The sequence below is a fragment of the Danio rerio genome, chromosome 12, assembly GCF_052040795.2.
Source record: "Danio rerio strain M-AB ecotype USA chromosome 12, GRCz13ab, whole genome shotgun sequence".
NCBI lineage: Eukaryota > Metazoa > Chordata > Actinopteri > Cypriniformes > Danionidae > Danio > Danio rerio.
Genome location: NC_141032.1, coordinates 34,195,329 through 34,215,391, shown reverse-complemented (window position 1 = coordinate 34,215,391; position 20,063 = coordinate 34,195,329). Strand labels below are relative to the sequence as shown.

Here is a 20,063-nt window from a genome sequence, read left to right as displayed (position 1 = left end):
CAACGACCATTACTGCTGCTACTACAGCTACTACAACTACTACTACTACTACTATTACTAAAACTTCAACTGCTACTACTACAACAACTACTACTACTACTTTAACAATAATAAGCTTGTGCTTCATCCCACTCCATTTTCAACCATGTTGAAATGTATTTTTTGCTAAAGATATTTTATTTCTGTTTGAAAATAAATGAATAAAATCAAATCAAAACGACCACAACTACACTGACAACCACAACTACTACTATAACCACAACAACAAAAACTACTATTACTACTATACGACAAAAACTACATGAATACTGACAATGGTAATAATGATAATAATGAAGAGATAACAGGAGGACAAGTTAGAAAAGAAGAAGAGAAAAACATCACAGGAGCAGACTTAAACACTGTCTAGTTTCACCTGATTTCTGGAACTGTCATTCAGTCGACTCAAACCCCTGTCTACTTTGCTTCACGTCCCAAGTCTGACGCCATTAAAACAAACTAAATAAACGAGCAGAATAATTTGCCAATAGGGTAAGCAAAATAATCATGTCAAAATGAATAACATGATTATTTTGCTTACCTCATTAGCAGATTATTTTGCTTGTTTTAGGAAAAAACTCATTATTTTGGCATATTGTTTTATAAAACAAAATAATGCTTTGCTTGTCTAGAAAATTATTCTTGACCCAAGAATTTTTAGATATTTGAACTAGAAACAAGACAGAAAATCTAAAAAAGAAAAGCCCTTTTTGTAGTGTGGCAAGCAAACATCATGGTCACGTCAGAAATGCTGTCCATATGGAGGTAAGCAGTTAGAAAGAGAAAAAAAATGCATCTGTTCAGTAGAGTTTGTCTTATACACAACATCCAGCCACACATAGCCCAGGGTACATATTTTAGCAGTTCTCAAATATGTAGTCCTGGACACATTTCCAACGAGTTCCTGTGTTGCTTATTTCTCTGGATTTTAACATTTTTGAAACATTTAGGAAAGTAAGAAAAATGTATAAATATAGTACACTATTCTAGTGATTTTAATTTAATTTGAATAAAAAAAAAAAAAAACATACATATTTTACCTTTGATTTAATTGTCAATGTAATATGAAGCATATGAGTGGCCAGCCACCACAAATGTGAGAGTTAAATCAGAAATTAAAATTCATCAACAACCCACAAAGCTCAATCTTCCCTAAGAAACCCATTCATACTCCCTCACTGTATCGTCTCCATCACTCATCCGCCATCTCTGTCATTTAATATCATCATCAAGTCAAGTGGCGCTCAGTATTCAGAACACGAGTGGCGCCGTGAGCCGTTCGACCACCCGCAATTCCCTCTATCCGTCTAAAGACTTTTAGTTAATTCTGCTCCAGCACAGCGAACAACTCACTCTGGAGCTTCACCAGATGGGAGCCCAAGGGGGGGACAGTCCAAAAACACATCCTCTAATTCAACCAACTTTGTTCCTTGGACATTTTATGATGTGTCATTAAAACAGATGAGAAGTCCACGGGGAAGCTGATAGCAAACTGAATTAAAGAGCTTCTGAAAAAGTGCACCGTTAAATAGATCACAGCAAAAAGCCCAAACCCTTGTTTTTAATTTCTGATAGGCCTACATACAGAACAGCCGCAGGTGAAAAATGGGCAGATAGGCAATAGAACAAGATCATTCTGGCAGTTGCATAAATGCAGAATATAGATTGAATGTCACACAACCTCCAAGGTCAAGATATGTAATCTATGATAAAGCTCACGTCTGTGATATCAGGGACATTACTATCAATGTGGACTGGTGAGAGAGGATGTTATATTGAATAAAGTCTTTTCTATATTTCTGATGTCTCTTTCATTTATTAGACAGGCTAATGTTTTGATTTAGTGGCTGTCACATGGTACCAGACATCGGACATCCATATTTTATGAGGAGCTCGGGATTGTTTTGCCTAGAGTCCCTTTGGATCCCTCAGATCAGGAAAGAGGGAGAAGAGTGTAATGGATGGACAGGTGCAAATCTTGATGAAAATCCAGGTTGAAGGTTATTTTCTTTTAATGCATATCAATTTAGCTCCTTAGTGCCTTGTGATATATTTGCATTGTGTCAAAATATTTTATGCTCAACAATTACTTTTTTATTACTCAACAAAATACACTCACAGGCCACTTTATTAGGTACACCTGTCTAACTGTTTGTTAATGCAAATTTCTAATCAACCGATCACATGGCAGCAACTCAAGGCATTTAGGCATGTAAACATGATCAAGACGATCTGCTACAGTTCAAACTGAGCATCAGAATGGGGAAGAAAGGTGGTTTAAGTGACTTTGGAAGTGGCATGGTTGTTTGTGCCAGATGGGCTAGCTAGACTGAGTATTTCAGAAACTGCTGATCTACTGGGATTTTCACGCACAACCATCTCTAGCATTTACAGAGAATGGTCTGAAAAAGAGAAAATATCCAGTGAGTGGCAGTTCTGTGGGCGCAAAAGCCTTGTCGGTACAAGAGGAGAATGGCCAGACTGGTTCGAGCTGATAGAAAGGCAACAGTAACTCAAATAACTACTCGCTACAACCGAGGTATGCTTGAGGCGCATGGGCTACAGTAGAAGAAGACCACACTGGGTGCCACTCCTGTCAGTTAACAGGAAACTGAGGCTACAAACTGCACAGACTCACCAAAATTGGACAATAGAAGATTGGAAAAACTTGGTCTGATAAGTCTCGATTTCTGCTGCAACATTCAGAATTTGGCATCAACACCACAAAAGCATGGATCCATCCTGCCTTGTATACACGGTTCAGGCTGCTGGTGCAACAGTGCGCGGGATATTTTCTTGGCCCATTAGTACCAATTGAGCATCGTGTCAACACCACAACCTACCTGAGTATTGTTGCTGACCATGTCCATCTCTTTATGACCACAGTGTACCCATCATCAAATGGCCATTTCCAGCAGGATAATGCGCCATGTCATAAAGCACAAATCATCTCAGACTGGTTTCTTGAACATGTCAATGAGTTCACTGTACTCAAATGACCTCCAGAGTCATCAGCTATCAATCTAATAGGGAACCTTTTGGATGTGGTGGAACGAGAGAATTGCATCATAAATGTGCAGCGAGCAAATCTGCAGCAACTGCAGGATGCTCTCATGTCAATATCGACCAAAATCTTTAAGGGAATATTTCCAATACCTTGTTGAATCTATGCAACTAAGGGTTAAGGCAATTTCTGAAGCCAAAAGGCAATTTCTGAAGCCAACCCGGTACTAGTGTACCTAAAAAAGTGGCCAGTGAGTGAGTGTGTGTGTGTGTGTGTGTGTGTGTGTGTGTGTGTGTGTGTGTGTGTGTGTGTGTGTGTGTGTGTGTGTGTGTGCGTGTATATATATATATAAAATAAATTCATTCATTTTCTTTTCAGTTTATTCCCTTTATTAATCTGGGATTGCCACAGCGGAATGAACCACCAATTATCCACCATATTTTTTATGCAGCAGATGCATAAAGATGCTTACACTCTCATTCACACATAAATTACGGACAATTTAGCTCACAAATTCACCTAATCTGTTTACAGCATGTCTTTGGACTGTGGGGGAAACAGGAGCACCCGCAGGAAACCCAGTGAATACAAGAAGAACATGCAAACTCCACACAGAAATGCCAACTGACCCAGCCTTGGCTCGAACCAGATACCTTCTTGCTGTGAGGCAACATAGTTACCCACTCCACCACCTTGCCGCCCCATGGAACCTGTTAATTAACAAATGTGTTTTTACAGCGTAAACAATGTAAACAGTTTTACAGTGTAGCCATCCAGGGATATGCTTGACAAACAGACATACAAGTAAGTTTAAGCCCTGTGTGTCACCACGCCATACTGATGCGTGGAGACTTAATTCGCATGATAATGCACTGAAATCTCTCTTTATTTAGGCATATATAGCTAAAAGCGCATGCTAGGCATAAAAACTCATGTCAGATTCATCACATCACAAATGAGATTGTTGAAAGGAAAGATGTGAAATTCAGCCTGAGGTGCAGACAGTTGAAAATAATCCTGCTCCAGGCAGAGCGCGACCCACTGACTGCGGGTGAGTCAGGAAAGCTGTGGTTGGTAGGCAGGCCTCTCGCACCTCTAATAAGGACAGGTGACAACCTGATAATCACCCTCCAATTAGGACGTTTCCATCCACCAGCCTGCAGGGGTCTGGGCATGGCTGTGTTTAGCGTTGTGGCAGGCGAAAATGATAACTAATTGAGTGCCCTTCAGCCCTCATAGTTAGATTAAACCTTGAAGTTTATTTTACTGAAGTCCTCTTGTCGCTTCGGGTTAATTCTGTGTTTGCTCTTTTCTTTTCTTCCCCAAATGAAAAGAGAGATCCGAACCACTGAACTACAGCATTTAAAACCACTCACACTGTTTAAAAAGAAAGAAGTGTCCTTCTCTTGAAAGAAAAGCAAACCCTGGGAGTTCAGTGGAGCTGAAAATAGATAAAACCCCGAGATTCGTTCAGCCATGCAACAAGCACACGACCTCATCTCTCTGAAGTCCCCCCTGTCCCCCCCCAAAAAAAAAGAAAACGGAAAATAAAATCATTCCTCAAATGGAAAAGAAAGGGAGAGAGGGGGAAAACTGCATCTCAGACAGGACTCTGCCAAATGCTGGTCCCGGCCCGGACTCCTGTCTGGCAGATGGGACACACTGTTTGGGTGTCATGTGAAAGATGGCTTGCCAAATGCCGCTCCTCTCTTTTGCGCTCTGCCCTGCTGCTGACAGATTGAAAGCAAATAGGTGGGCGCAATAAACACTGCCACCTGAGAAACTGCGAGAGGGCTGCACTGCCCCAAGCCGGCCACGTCTGCTGGCTACGCCACAGAACCAAATTAAAAGACCAATTAAAGTAACATTACAGCGTAATGAGGCAACTTCCACAGGTTGGTGATGCACACTAAATATATGGAGGAATGAGGCAGCATAAAATTTGGCAAGAGTCGTTCAGCTTACACGGTATTCATATAAAATGTGACAGTCTGTTGATATTTGTATTTATACATATCTTATCAGTATTGAGGACAGTCTAAAAATGCAGTTTTTAATCCTCAGAGCAGACTCTAAATGCTTTTAAAATCAAACTGCTTACATCTACATTACTCCGAGAAGTAAATGCTATAGTAAAGCCTTGATCAGATTACATGAATTTGTCATGATTTCGGCATGATTTTCTTGATGTAGGGTGTCATGGAGATTCATAAAGGCCAAATGGGCGTCGTGACAAAATTCAATCGTTTCTTCTTGTATAATCTGGCATAGTTCATGACAACCGATATCATGGCTGCGACGCCTCACAAAACCATCGCTGAAAGTCTTGTTTAATTTTTTTCTCGTTTTCATGACGAGTTCTGTCACGTGGGTGACATTGTGTAATAGGAGGACATCATTTCTCAGTTATCTCAGCAGGTACTGGCGTTAATGTGCTGATCAGGTAATCAAAAAAAAGCCTGCATATTTACTTATGGGTGGGTCATGGATGGATAAGATATAAGACGTTTTAAGTGGTTTAAGCAATTTTATCAGACAGATTGGCACAAATATGCAGACATCTCCATTCCCACAAAGAGTTGCTGAGTTCTCTCATCCTTCCAACAGAATATGTTCTTCCGAGGTGATCTGGGAACATGTTCAGTGCTGTGAATACATTGCAAAAGCATTTCCTGCTTATTTAAATGTATAATTAATAGTGAAAAAAAAGTTTAATATAGGCTTCTCTGAAACTGTGAATATATCAATTTAATTTTATTTAGGTTAGATTATTATTTTACCAACACAATCTCATGGCAGTTCGTGTTTTGGTGCATACAGCGAACTTGTTTATATAGCGCTTCACCTCAAATCCTATTTATTATTCTTGTTTATGTGTAACTGACCAACAAAAGGTACATTAAAATTGAGATAAAAAATTATAGCAACTGAAATTTGTTTCAAAAAAGTATTTTTTTCCAAGAAAAATATACAAATTATTATTTATTTTTTTTGTATTCCTCTATTATTCAACTATACGAGTGGACGATTTGTTTTGCTCTGTGGAAAATAAAGATTTAATGATGCTTCTCTGTGATTATTGTTTCACAAACCTCAGTTATATATTTGCTATTTTTTAACATATCATTATTTTAAAGATTATGTCTTGAGCACCTGAATTTCCTTGTTGCTGCTTAAGTGCTTTCCTTTTCTTTGTCTCACTTGCGGCAAGTTCAGGCGAGAGAGTGTTTAATAAGTAACCCATGGCAGGAAAATATACATTTATATTTCAAAGAAAATTTTTAATATTAAATGGAATTATTAATTTGATCCTATCCATGTCATAAAGAATGCCCTTAAATAATGTAGTTATTAGTTGTCAGCAAGCATCAGTGTTTATTCCAATTGAAATAATATTTAAAAAATTGAAATTGAGTTAAGAAATATTGTTATAACGACACTTGTGACTGCTCTGGGAAATTACACTCGTCGTAGACGTGATAGTAAAGGAACATATAGTCTGGGACATTTATTACCCACCTAAAGTCAAGATTTTATCAATATTTGTGTGATCTTACCAGGGCAAAGTTTTGTTTTTTGTTAGTATGTCAAGCCCATTCACCTGTGTGAAGCACACTTCATTAATGTATAGTGGATTTGTTTTTACTTGTAAGAACGTGTCTGGTGCAAATGTGCAAACTGGTACAGTGTCAGTTTAAGCATCAGAGAGATGAAACATGACAGAGTGCGTTTTCTATAGGTGGTTCACAAAACCCGCTCACCTGTGTGTGCCCACATTCAGTTTGGGTTGTTGTGTGGTGAGGGAGAGGGAAGAGAGGGTCCTGGTTTTGTTCACAGGGCTTTAGGTGATCTTGGAATAGATGGGCTTTCAGTTGTCGTTTGAATGAAACCAGTGAATCAGCAGTCTGTGTGGGAAAAGGGAGATTATTCCACCAGCACGGAACATTAACTGCTTTAAAAATCAAAAAGGATGTGATTATTTGCAATTTTTCATGAGTAAGATATTTTTTGTGTTATTGTTTAAGGTCTGCATATGGATTTATTTTATCTAACAGAAAACACAGCCTCAAACTTGCCCAACATTTTAAGTCACAATGAAAAAAAGCTCAGGCTTCAGTAATTTGTAATGTTGTTGCATTTCTTAAAGAAATGAATGGCCAATCACAATCAGCCAATTAGTAAATTAGCCAGTAAGATAGCCAATCTAAGCTTTTTAGAAGAATGAGCTTTGTAGAAACAGTAATTTAATGAGTGTTTCAGACAAACTGGAAAGAATGCTTATAAGAATCTGCAGTGTGAAAATAAAGTGCTCAAAGTGATAAGAAAATGCAAGCGCAATGGAGGTGAAAGAAAACTGAAATGCAGTTTCCTAAAATAGTCAGGCGAACAGTTTTTGAACTACACAAGGCAAGTATCTGATAAAAGAATTCTCATTTGTTGGAGTACTGTCGCTTTAAGTGGGATGATTAAGCAGGCTCTATCCCAAATGGCGCACTTGATGTGGACCTGAGGTTTCATGGCCTTCATTTGCACACATCCGTAAAGTCCACAAGGCCCTAAAAGCCTCATTTATCATTTCAGGTTTCATAAGAGGGCTCATGAGCGCCCCCATTTCACCAAACCTGCTATTGTGAGATACACAATTACCCATTAGTCCATATGGGAAATTCAGACTTGGAAGTGGCCTAAAAGTGCCATTTGGACAGAGGCTATGCAGTCGAAGCCAAAGCTCCTCAAATACTTTCTTTCGTGGCCAGATTGAGAATCCAAATAAATTTGTAAAGAGAATCATTAATTTTTCAGAAAAAAACTCTTAGCATTGAAAGTTTAACATTGTTAATTATGATGACAATGTTAATAATTAATAAATATTAATAATAGACCTTTAAAAAATGACGAAGCCTGCATGATGCAAATGCTGTTTTTGTTTTTTTTAATGATGCTTAATATTAGGATTATGATGATGATGATAATGAATAAATTCAATGAATAAAAATCTTTAATAATAATAAACCTTAAAAATATATGAACAAGTATGACTTTATAGCTGTTTTTTTTATTTACTTTTTTGTGATGAAGATGAAGAATTGCGTCCCATTTCACATACTTATACTATGCCCTAAAAGAATGTACTTTTTGTGTAGGAAAAGTATATACTTTTGAGTGTGTAACAGAAGAGTATGCAACCTTTGGCACATACTACTTCTTCGTTAACGGATTGTTATGTTGCTTAGTTACGTCGCACGATGCCCCCTGATTTTAACACATCATCCACACGTCTTTCAATTCAAGGAGCAGTGGCAGGATAATCTGCCATGAAAGACTCAGGAATCTCTTTAGATCTTTGGTAATTATGCATTTAGAAGTTATGTCCAAATATAACTTGATATAAGTTCACATTGTTGTTGCAGATCACGAAAAACACAGTTTAAATATGTTCCAGTTGGCTAGATATTATTAATAGTCATTAAAACATCTTTACCAAAGTCTCTCTACATGATAGCTGGTCTCACGTGTCCACCATGTTTGTAGTTTATTTACACTTTTTACCCGACTTTGTAGTTTTAATCAAATTCATTCCCAACGTGCAATGTATTATGGGTAATATTAGCGATTAGAGTTTAGAAGAATTTGAATTTTTACCAGAAATAGACCATCTAGGGAACCTTTGGCATATACTCTTTTTTTCTATACTATGGTTTTAGACATACTTTTTCTGTTTTCAAATACTATTTAGGACGGATGGTCCTCCAGGTTGGGGGTTGAGCGTTGGGCAAACGACTCACCTCGTAAAAATAAGATGTTATGAAACATCAACATAGTGCAGCTAAATATCAACTTCGATATAAACGGCCCTGAGAGTAAGTAAGTAATTTAGGATAAATAGTATGTGAATTGGGACGCAGCATTAGAAATAGAAGAAGATGATGAAGATGAAGGTAATGAAGAAGAAGTTTGTTATGGTCAGTAGGATTTTTGTCGCTTTCTGCCTCTCTGTCACTCTCTCTCTCATCTGTCATTGCCTCTTTGCCTCACCCTATCATCTTTTGTTCTGCTATTTTTTTCCTTCTCAGGCATCTGCTGGTTGGATCCCGAGCCTGTCACTCCTTATTTGGCTGTTTTCTAGTGGAGCAATCAGGCTTCGTTCCACAGACTTTAAATTTGATCGGCACGTCTTGACTGTTCAGTGCTATGTGTGTGGGTTTGTGCTGTGTATGTTTGTTTCTGTTTCTGTTTCTGTATTATTATTTGTTCCATGTCTCTGAACTAATCCAAAACACCTGTAAATTCAATATAGTTTGAAGGTTTATCATTCCTTTTTGAGAAAAAAGTAATAGGTTAACAAGATCTGTGACATACATTTTGCATGTATTTATTTAAATTGTTCAGAAACTCTAGGTAATTGGGTGAGCACCGCTTTTTGTATTTTTGTTTATTATTTTAGGTAGTGTACTTTATGCCAAGTTCAGACTGCATGATTTTAGCCCCGATTAAAAAGAAAACTAGAGTAAATTTGGCAGAAGCACATCTGTTTGATGGGAGCAATTTCATCTGAGCAATACCACAACCACGTCAAAAGTAAAAAATAAAAAAAAAGTTGAGGAGAAATAGCTAATTCAAAAGAAGTGCACATTCTAAAACTAATGCCCTCTTTTACCATTACATAGTTCATAACGAAAGATATATTGCGTGACCTTGCATTATTTCCATGTCACTTCTCGCGTTTGATTGGTTGTGAGATGTAGTTTAGACAAAGTTGTCGGCGATTCTTCCTATTTTAAAGTCATGCCGTATGAAACCCCCTGTCGCCGATTCCTCCTTTAGTGTAAATGTAACGGAGCCCAGCTAGTAGGTGCTGTGCTGGTACACCTCACTCCTCTGACCTCTAAAGGTGCTCTAGCAACAGACGCTAGAGGCCATGGTCTTTAGCCTCCTTGTTAGAGCAACTGACTCTCATGCGGAAGGTCGCCAGTTTGATTCCAGCTCGGAGCAGACTGGCTGGTGTCGGACCAGCGGGGTTACATAAACAGCACCGACAGAACGCTACCCAAGATAGTTATGCAGTGTGAAAACATCCATGACACAACTACTTTGAAAATCATGCAGTGTGAACTGCATTACTGTTGTCACAAACGCTGAAGATTTTGGTTTCTTTTCCACATTTGTATTTTCATTAGTAAGTTTAAAGGGGATCTTGTTTTCTAGTTCATGTGGTTGTTGGCTTTGTTTAGTTTTTGCTTTAGCACCAATCTAGTTCCTTTCCCCCCTGTAAATTTTGGTTTGTATATATTTCAATAATTGCTTATATGTATATATATGCACTGTACAAAGCTAATACATGCCTCTCTTTTGTTGGCTTTGTCATTTTTCCTTATAAAGGAATAAACGAATTAAGTGTTAAGATTGTGTGTCCTTGTTTATTTCCACCCATTTTCTTTAGTGATAATATAACATTCTAAATGTTACGCTTTCTCTCCCTAGACAATTTATTGAATCCTAACAAAGATGATGATGATAAAATAGAAGAAGACGATGAAGATGCAGAAACCTGTTCTCCTAAATATGCTTTCCTAAAAATATCTGGAACATTGTGACTTCACAACATTGGCTTTCACAGTATATTATTATCAACTGTCTTTGCCTGGGTCTTCAAGCAAAGCCAGTTGAAAATCAATATGTTAACTGAAGGCAAATTTTAAACTTATTGTTCTCAGACATTGATTTCATCAATCAATTCATTTAGAATACATTTAATTCCAAATCAATAACAGACCTGATTTTCCCTCTGGACCATTAGATGATTAGCCCTACTGTTATACATTCCTGTGTAACCACAGACAGGGTCACCACCAGGGCATTGATATGAAAAGAAATGTTATTCTGAGATGCGTATATTTTAGCAGACCTCATTTTTAGGCCACCAAAAGTCCAGCGCATTGCTCACACTCATCGAAATATTGAAAATGAACAAGCTAGTAAGTAAAGACTCAACGGGCAGAGGTCCAGACAGCCAAAATATATCAAATGTCTAGCATAGGAAACAGCCAGACAGATAGAGTGTCCACGTCCAGAATGGATTAGAGCAAGAAGGCAGTTTTAAGTGAAGTACAGATACTCAGCGATGAGAGAGGGATAAAGAGCAGACTACTCTTCTTTCTGTGTCTCATCTTCTGCTCTTACACGTAGGTGAAACTGAGCCTTATTGAAAAGCTCATCCAAAAAAAGCTGAGGAGATAAAAGTTCAAGCATCGCATCAAAGTCACACTGCGCTGGTCGATATCACACCTTTAGACTCTAAGCCACCGGCTGACAATGGAGTGCATTTTATGCTGATAACCGTAAGACCCTGGGATTTGAAATAAGCAGAGTCTTTCCTTCAGCTCGGATTCTGTCTGTGGTTTAACACTGAGGTCCTCATGTAAAGGACATTGCTACACTGTTCTGGCTGAAGAGGATATTACACACTATCAGGGAGGGACATAAATGTGACACAAATCCAATTATACATACAACTGAACAGCTCATTACTTGTATTTTATGCAATTTATGCAAATAAACATGAGAATCAATGTTCTCTAACCACTTAAAGTGTCAATATAAATCACTTGCTAAAAGCTGTATAAGTTGTTGGAGCAGAGATCAAGTTCCCATAATGCAATTCAAAATGGATGTTCAAGAACAAAACAACTGACTCCGATGCATGAGTAGTTAAATTAAATTGTATGTATTTACATTTGTTTTATTTTAGTTTGTGCATTGACATTTTTGTGATGTTTAGTTTACATACAATATAACAGAATAGTGTTGTTCAATGGAATTAGGACAACTTTGATTGTCCTGTGTGTACTGTACAGTATGTACACCTCACTAGTACCGGGTTGGACATGGTCAGCAACAATACCGATAGGCTGTGGCATTGACACAATGATCAATTGGTACTTATGGGCCCAAAGTCTGCCAAGAAAATATCCCCCACACCATTCTCCTCTGATCTTTGGCATCAACAAGGGATTTGCGCACACAGAACTGCCGCTCACTGGATGTTTTCTCTTTTTTGGACCATTCTCTGTAAACTCTAGAGATGGTTGTGCGTGAAAATCCCAGTAAATCAGCAGTTTCTGAAATACTCACACCAGCCCGTCTGGCACAAACAACCATGCCACGTTCAAAGTCACTTAAATCACCTTTCTCTCCATTCTGATGCTCAGTTCTTACTGCAGCATATCGTCTTGACCCTGTCTACATGCCTAAATGCATTGAGTTGCTGCCATGTGCTGATCAGAAATTTGCATTAATGATCAGTTGGTCAAGTGTACCGAATAAAGGGGTCAGTGAGTTTGTATAAACTCAGTTGTGCGTATACATTTTTATGTGTATTTTTAAAATATATGCACATCTTGGCCTAAATTTTCAATGTGATATTGCAAAAATATCGTCAAAATCGTCAAAAACTGTAGGTCAAATGATTCCCTTATGATTGAGTCTTTAAATGTTTCACTCTACCAACTCATAAAAATCGTGTTATTCATTCTGGAACATCACCACACTGTGTTTCTCTGAAACTTTGCTACTGCTTTGAATTTGTTGCTAATTGTTCTCACTGCTTGACCAAAAATAGGTAAATATGTAAGAAACAAAACAAAACAAAAAAAAAACCCACAAAAAAAAGGTAACTTTAGGATGATTTCACATCTGTGGTTCAGTTCATTTGGTCCGGACCAAGGGCAAGAAATGATACATTTAGCATTTTTCTGTCGTTAATGGATCCTTTTCACACCACATTGCTTTGGTCCAAACCAGTTGAAAAGAAACAAAATGGCCAGATTTAACTGAACATATTTCCTAAACTGCTATTTAATTGGTCAAAATTAATGTGCAGGAAAATGCCAATGAAACTTTGCCAAGTAAATATCCCGGCAGACACAAAATGTTGCGTTTTACTATAGAGGGATGACTGTGCTGGCTGATTGTATCCCTGGTCATAATATACTATAGTTTGTATACATTACTTGTATACACTGTAAACAAACTTTACATTTTGAGAATGAAGCATGGATGCGGCTGGAAAACTGCATAAAGCATGCAACACTAACACTGATGATAACTTTCATTAATACTGGTCTAATTGTAAATGATTTGCATTATTACATTAAAAAAAGACCTTTGTACCATTTTTTTTAAATGACACTTCTGAAATGACTTTGTTTTAGGGTGTTTTCACACCTGCTTTATTTAGTTTTGTTGAATCGCACTAGAGTTTGTTTTTCCTCTCGGTGCGGTTCCTTTGGGCAGGTGTGAATGTAGCAATGGCACTCGAGCGTGCACCAAAAGCGTACCAAAAAAGCGCATAGAGGACTCCTTGAAGAGATGGTCTCTGTACGCTTTCAAACGAACCCTTTTAAAACCAGCTGTTTTCATTTATTCATTTATTTTCTTTTTGGCTTAGTCCCTTTATTAATCCGGGGTCGCCACTGCGGAATGAACCACCAACTTAACCAGCATATGTTTTACGCAGCAGATGCCCTTCCAGCTGCAACCCATCACTGGGAAACATCCATACCCAATTCACCTATACAGTACCACATATCTTTGGAGGAAACACACGCGAACACAGGGAGAACATGAAAACTCCACACATAAATGCTAATTGACCAAGCTGAGGCTCGAACCAGCGACCTTCTTGCTGTGAGGCAACAGTGCTAACCACTGTGCCACCATGTCACCCTTTATGCAGTTTTAACAACAGTAAAAATAAATGGCAGAATAAATACAACAGCTCAGTTTTGATGTTATAAATCTTTAAATTTCACCAGCAGACAAAAACAGAATGTCTTGGGTCAGACAAGATCAACATTAAACCCAGGGAGAGAGTGAAGCATCCTGAGACATCAGGCTATTAGGAAACAACAACAAAGGGACACTTAACCGCCGTCTTCCCATCTCACAAAGACAAAACATCTTTGAATCTGGACCAAAAATATAGAACAGAAAGGCCCTTTTGTGCCAATAGCCCTTCCGCTGGAAGATAGGGAAAACATAATTATCTATGCAGCTGTTTTGTCAGTCCTGCATTATTTTATTGAGGATTCTGATGAGGATTTCTGCTCCTCTGCTCTTGGTCATTGAGTTAATTAAAGAGAGACCTCACTGGATGGTCCTTCATAAGCCAGAGGCTGCTCATCAACCATGACGGACACACCAAGGACTTTAATCACAGAGCTGATGGAAGAAAAACAGACTGGACATTCACTATTGCCCACCGAAGCAAGATTAAGGAACTTAAGGACTATAGATAATGAAACTTGATCTCCTTTTAACTGTTTTTAAGACCATGGCAGCTACATAATGTGTCTGTGATTCTGTTTATTCCTCTGCTTCCACTTTAAGTGTGTCCTCTGAGTTGTTTTGGAAAAACTAAAAGTCCAAATTTTTGTACATGTTTATTTGTTCCACACCAAGTCTGATGTAGGTTAATTAACTTGCATAAAATAAAAAAAATAAAAAAATAAAAAACAGGCAATTCGAATGGTTTTGTCATTTTCTCTTTTCTTTAAAAGTGAAAGAGAAAGAGGTAGTATCTTCTTATCAAGGAGCTGCCATTCAAAAAGTTTCCTTCAGGATGCCAGAGGCTCAGTTTGATGTTTTGCTAGTGATTCTGGAGAGATATATTAAAAAGAAAACCACCAGTTCCAGAGAACCAACTAATCCTTAAAGGTCCTGTACTGCTTTAAAATGTGCATTTTTAATCAATGTTTTGCGTAATCTCAACTGTAAGCTGAGAAAATAGTATATGCTATTCCTTTATGCTAATGAAGAACTAATGAGACATTCCAAGCATCAGATGGGTCCCCCCTGGTGTGGCAGAGTTCACCACAGCTCAAATAGACATCTCTGCCATTTGTTTACAATAACCATGTGCTTTTCACCACACAATTTACCTGCTTGTAATCTTTCTTAATATAACTTTGTGATGTTAGGTGTCATTTGACAGTTTTTGACTTAAGGGTTGTAGTGATGAAATCAACAGAGACATTAATTGCATTTCAATATACAATACATTTAGGCCGTACTCACACTAGGTACATTTGCCGCGAACCGGGCCAAAGCACGCTTGTCCCCCCTCCCGTCTCCCCCGACGGCCCGCGCTCACACCATACCGGGCCACGGCACGCTTACGTCATCGCTGCTGCGCTGTTCAGAAGCGCTCTCTATGGCAAGCCTTTTTAGCATTTAAATCTTTGTTCTGACTCCATAAATATATTTAGAGATATCTCTAATTATATTTTGACTAGTCATAATTATAATTCGACTAGTCAGAATAACAATTAGAGATATCTACAATTGCAAATGTACTAGTACGAAATCAGATTGGAGATATCTGCAAATATATTATGACTAGTCATATTCCTCCATTGACTTCCATTGAAAAATATTTGCAGATATCTCTAACTGAGTTTTGACTCGTCACAATTGTAATTAGAGATATCTCTAACTGAGTTTTTACTAGTCATACAGATGTCTTTAATTCGTAATATTTAGAGATATTTACAAATATATTTGAAGATGTCTCTAATTAATTTACTAATAGTCGAATTGCAGTTGTAGATATCTTGAATTGGATTTTTGACGAGTCAAAACTCAGAGATATCTGCAAATATTTTTCAATGGAAGTCAATAGAGGAATATGACTAGTCATAATATATTTGCAGGTATCTCCAATCTGATTTCGTACTAGTACATTTGCAATTGTAGATATCTCTAATTGTTATTCTGACAAGTCGAATTATAATAATGACTTGTCAAAATATATAATTATATCTCTAAATATATTTATGGATAGTCAGAACAAGGTTTAAATGTTAAAACGGCTTGCCATACGCTCTCATTTAGCAGCACAGTGGAGATTTCTCTAGTTATATCCTTTCAGTCGTTTGTTATGCAGTGACATGCAGTCAAATATTTCGCCAAACAGTCCTTAGGGATGCGGGGACACACAGTCAGATATTTTACCGAACAGATCCGCCACTTTTGGCGCTCATAAACAATCAAAGCTCTCGTGCTGCAGGAATGAGGAGGTCTGCTGAAGGCGCGCAGCTGGCGTGCTGTGAGGAGTTTGCGTCTTTAATAAACTACGGCAGTTTGCGATCACTGAACAGTAAGAATGATTAATAAATCCATATCAAACAGTCCCTTAAAAGTCACGTCTCGCTTTCGGTTTCGGGCTTTGGCGCGTTTCGCGCTCACACACAAGCGTACCGCGCCAAAGCCCAAGTGTACCGCGCTCAGGCACACCTCTTCCAACCGGGCCAGGGCCGGCCAAGTGAACCGTGCTTGAGCCCTCTTGTTCAGTCATGGCCTGAGGAGAGTATGTTAGTATACTTCTCACTCACTTTATCTCCTCAACTTTGTTCTTATGTTTAGCTGGTTTTGGGGGTTGGTATTTCACTTATGTTTGACCATGCTTTGCTCAAAGTATAAGAAGGAAAGGTAACTGTTGATCTGGGTTAGGGTTCTGGCTTTGCTTCTCCCGCACACCAGTGCGTAGCCACATATGCTAAGTTACAGTGTATTTGTTAGAGCTACATTTCTCTTTACAGTTTGTTTAATTCTACTGTCTGTTTATTTAAACATTTAACTTGATAAACAACTTCGCTTGCTTTACACAGGCTGCGTCTGAAACCAAATACTTTCATACAATTTAGTACGCTAAAATCAGTATGCGAGCCGAGTAGGATGTCCGAATTCATAGAATTCGAAAATCTGTATGCGAGAAGTACCCGGATGACTTACTATTTCCGGCAAGATTCTGGATCCCATACATGCTGCACTATCCCATAATGCCCCGCGAGATAATTTATGAATGGGAATAAAGTGACGTAACGTGACTATGACAAAATTGCGGATATAGTCCGTCCGAATTCCATTAATACTGCTCACATTCATAATGTGTAGAACATACTTTTCTAACGGCAGAGTACTACATACTGAGTAGTAGGCGGTTTCGGACGCAACCTCTGTGTGTATTTTTTTTTCTTACATTAAATTTTCAGACAAGAATTTCACACTTTAAGGCATATTCCTTTAGCAAGAAGAGAAATCTTGCAGATATGTTTGCTTGCTGTGTTCTCATTTGCTCAGCCTCTGACATGGATGAAGACAAATGTGACTGAAGCAAAGCACACCTCAGGAAACATGAGTTTGGTTTTCCAGCTAAAAATCAATATGCCAAAAAGATAAGTGTAATACATTGCCTCTCAAATATTGGACACCTTTACTTTGATCCCGAAGGCTGACGTGAAATGATTGATATTTTATATCGCATCAGAGCATTAGATTTCACTCACATACATACAAACATGCAGCTTATGTTTTGCTTTCTGACAACTGATAGACTGTAGTGAGAGAATGAAACGCTTTGCTTTCCATTTTTTACTAGAACAAAGCATATTTTCATGTGGAAGCACGTTTCTGCCTTTTTCAGGGCTTAAAAATGGTAACTGACTTTTAGCAAATCATCATTTTAGAATCATTTCTGGTAAATGGAAGTTTTGCAATTACAGAAAAACATCATAATATTATTTTACAATATTAACGTTTTACTGTATTCTTTATTCAATCAATCGAGTGTAGAAGTTTTTTCAATGCAAAAAATCTCACCAATCCTAGCTTTTGAACAATGCATACATAATTTTATATACAGTTATTGCAGTTATGCTTCACAGTCAGCCATTATTACATTTCCATGTACAAGTGAAAGTGTCTAATAACAGGCACCATTGAGACAAAACATGCAATTTAGCAGGTTATGTGATCTTATACGAGTCTAAATCATTCTAATCATTTTGAAAAGTAACATTTTTTGTTGAATTATTTTCAAACACACAAAATACTGAGCGTAAATATTCCCGAACAGTTGTTTCAAATGTAAGTTAGATATTGATACATGTATTTTAAGACTGTGACAAAATCAAAATGTACTGGAAAAAAAGTGTTTATTAAAAAATATAAAAAAATTATATAAAAAAAAAAATGGAATAACATTTGCTTTGTCCCCAAAGGTATACTTTTTGAATTGTACAGTGTAACTGTGTCTTGATTGTAATAAAAAAATGTGCATAAAATGTTTGTATATAAAAAATTTAATTGTGTAAAAAAAATAAAAAATAAACAGGTATATTATCATTTTGGTCATTTGCTCAGAAACCCTCAGTTAATGGTGGCTGAAGTTAGGCGACTACACATTTACCCCTGCAAAAAAATAACCTATGATTTACATTAGAGATCTGAGGTATTCTGACACATTTGATCCTCACTCTGGAATTTTCTTTAGGGTACTCAGTGACTGTGTCTTTCTTTAGTTTTATAAATTCATTTTATTTCTGTCTTCGCTTTCAAGCATTTGTATGCATTTGAATGTCTAACAAAAATTGCTGTACTTGCTGTCATGAGATACCAGTACCACTGCTATTCTGTTCAAAAAAATATCAAAAAAGAAAGCAGAAAAAAAAAAGAAATAAATACTGAGCGCACCTCAAAAGTTTGTGTAGTTTTTGGTGGTGTAAATTTAAATGTTCTTTAAGTGAAGTTTCGCAAACTAATCTCAAGAGAACCATGTGATATGATCTATCGCGGATGGTCTGCCATCCTTATCATTAGTAAGCCAGTAGGATTAATCCAAACTCACTATAAATAGCTCATCTAGTATTACTCCCTTATCTTCATTTTTTGAATAATCCCCTCATCCACCCCATTTCCCCCTTTTCCTCCATTACCAGAGGGAACTACCTGATCTCTTATCCCCTTACATGCTCATCGACCAGGCAGGAGCCCTGGGCTTAATTATCTCCAAGCTCAGGGTTCTCTCGCGGGACAGCCTGCCAAACCAGCTAATATTATCCATAGATATTTAAATTAGATGTCGCCAAAACTATTGTTGTCTATTGGAAGAATTGCATCAATAAAGCGACCATTTTATTACAGGGTAGCTCTCTATTGAAATTAATGTGGAACCAAGGTGCAGAGAAGGACTGGCCATCCACAGCCAGAGATATAGACACATGTATACATATATCTTTGACTGAGAGTTTTCCCGGTAGTCAGTATGCAAATATTTTTTTTTAATTATGAAAATGATCATTTTACATCACTCTTCTCCATCAATGGATAAATGATCGCACAGGCATTGCCAACAAAGTGTGTGTGTTTGTGTGCATGCAAATGTATTATCCTCCCTACCTGTTAAATTCGTTTGTGAATGAATCCCCGTTATAATCGACTAGTTCACTTAACTGACAATAATACTAGTTTCTGGCACCACAGCATCTTGTTGTCAGATTACATCTACATTGTTGACTGATTTTAATCAACAAAACTAGCATAAGCCTAGTATTTAGTGTGCATTTGTGCTAATTTGCCTTATGGCCAGTGCAGTATAAGAAACTATTATCAATACACAATTCACACAGTTCATACAAAACATAAAAAACTCAATCTTATTTGCAATGTTATGCTTTGTTTTCTTTGTTTGCTCGTTATTACATCCGTACACAGCGCTAAAGTCCAGCATCTTCAGGTCGGCTTTAGATTTGACTAACTGCGGTTGAATGACATTTGTCCTGGTTGCACTGTACATATGTGGCAGCAGTATTTGCGCATGCTTAGAGTCTGTATGTGATATCTAAATAGTTAATACCAACGCAATCTCACGGCAATTCGTAACTTTTTGATTTAGTGGCTAATTCGTATGAATTCGTACAATCTAATTCATACAATTTACTACGATTTGCTCATCCCCCAATGACGGTTGGGTTTAGGGGTGGGGTTAGGTGCTATGCCTCCTTTTTAATGCGCACAATTTCGTATGACTGAACTCATACGAGTTTGTACGAATTAGCCACTAAATTGGCAAAACGTAAAATACTTACATTTCCTCGTGAGATCAGGCTGATGATACATTCCTTTCTAGCATATAACTGTTGACATTTTTAAGCTTTATTCATGACAAACAACAGCATTTGTA

General features: G+C 37.6%; 1 long non-coding RNA gene across 3 annotated transcripts in view; it reads right to left on the bottom strand.

The window, feature by feature from the left end:
• LOC137490454 (uncharacterized) overlaps positions 1–20,063 on the bottom strand; it is an 84,991-nt gene that overhangs the window by 20,008 nt on the left and 44,920 nt on the right. The window contains exons 4-5 of one of the 3 annotated variants that reach the window (XR_015504301.1): positions 6,805–6,948; positions 3,563–3,753 (exon numbers count right to left, since the gene is read on the bottom strand). This is a non-coding gene — a long non-coding RNA (uncharacterized LOC137490454). Of the gene's footprint in view, positions 1–3,562; positions 3,754–6,036; positions 6,949–20,063 lie in introns of those variants that run through there. The other 2 variants (XR_015504302.1, XR_015504300.1) reach the window with 2 other exon arrangements.